This window comes from Palaemon carinicauda, chromosome 5, assembly GCF_036898095.1.
Source record: "Palaemon carinicauda isolate YSFRI2023 chromosome 5, ASM3689809v2, whole genome shotgun sequence".
Classification (NCBI taxonomy): Eukaryota; Metazoa; Arthropoda; class Malacostraca; order Decapoda; family Palaemonidae; genus Palaemon; species Palaemon carinicauda.
This window is the reverse complement of record NC_090729.1, coordinates 116,051,623-116,053,302: the sequence shown is the minus strand read 5'-3', so window position 1 is coordinate 116,053,302 and position 1,680 is coordinate 116,051,623.

Genomic DNA, 1,680 nt, shown 5'->3' with positions numbered 1-1,680 from the left:
TAGTTGTGTTTCACACTTATATCTCTTTGTAAGATTTACCTTCGAGTCCCAATTCATATAAAATCTCAAATTCATCTCCACGTTTCTATTATTATTATTATTATTATTATTATTATTATTATTATTATTATTATTATTATTATTATTATTATTATTATTATTATTATTATTAGCCAAACTACAACCCTAGTTGGAAAAGCAAGATGCTATAGGCCCAAGGGCTCCAATAGGGAAAAATAGCTCGGTGAGAAGAGGATATAAGGAAATGAGTAAATGATGAAAATAAGTTAACAATAAATCATTCTAAAAAAGTAATATCTACATCATCCTTATCATATCTATTTGTAAGACTCACCTTACTATGACGGGTAAATTTAAGTTTCTTGTTCATTTCCAATCATTCTTTCTCTTCCACCAATTCTACATCTTCGTCATTTTTATCACTTTGTAAGATTCATTGTCGAATCACAACCCAAAACTCAGATTCATCTCGCCGTTTCAGTCCTTCCCTGACAACCCAGAGCATCTTCTTCTTCTTCTTCTTCTTCTTATTCTTCTTCTTCTTCTTCTGTTTCTCCTTCTTCTGCTTCTTCTTCTTCTTCTTCTTCTTCTTCTTTTCCCTCCTCCTTCTATTCTTCTTTTTCTTCTTCTTCTTCTTCTTCTTCTTCTGCTTCATCTTCTTCTTCTTCTTCTTCTTCTTCTCCTCCTCCCCCCCCTCTTCTTCTTCTTCTTCTTCTCTCTCCTACTCCTCTTCTTCTTCTTCTCTCTCCTACTCCTCTTCTTCTTCTTCTTCTTCTCCTGATTTCTTACGATTTATTCTCTCATCTGAGAATCCTTCCAATAAACAGGGAATCTTTTTCTTTCCCCGAAATATTTCGTGGTTATTCTTAATGATATTTCCACCCAATTACTTGTGGTTTTGGGGGAATTACGAATATTAGTTGGGATTTGATTGATAGTGCATCATTGCACTAGTGCAATATATATATATATATATATATATACATATATATATACATATATATATGTATATATATATAAATGTATGTATATATATATAAATATCTATAAAAATATATATGTAAGTTTATATGTATACAGTATATTCTGTATATATTCACATTTATCCATAGATCTATCTATCTATCTATCTATCTATCTATATATCTATATATATATACATATAAATACATGCATATATATACACACATATATATATGTATGTATACATATTATGTATATGTATACATGTGTATATATATATGTATATATATACTGTATATATATGAGTGTATGTAAGTGTGTATGTGTGTGTGTGGTAGTAGAACTCCTTTTCTCTAGACATAGTTTATTAACCAGCATTGCTCGAGAGACCACATCACACAGCACCCTGGCGATACCTTTTTCTCATAGGAGACTTATTCGTTTCCCAGTTGAAACGAGAAATTAATTTCTCATTCGTCAAGTAAACCTTTTGCAAGGTGGCGACTTTCATCCAAAACTAAACTAAACGAGAGAAGAGAGAGAGAGAGAGAGAGAGAGAGAGAGAGAGAACTTTCCATCAGTTGATCAAGATGAAGAAAATTATTTCCATTCAGAGAGAGAGAAGAGAGAGAGAGAGAGAGAGAGAGAGAGAGAACTTTCCATCAGTTGATCAAGATGAAGAAAATTATTTCCATT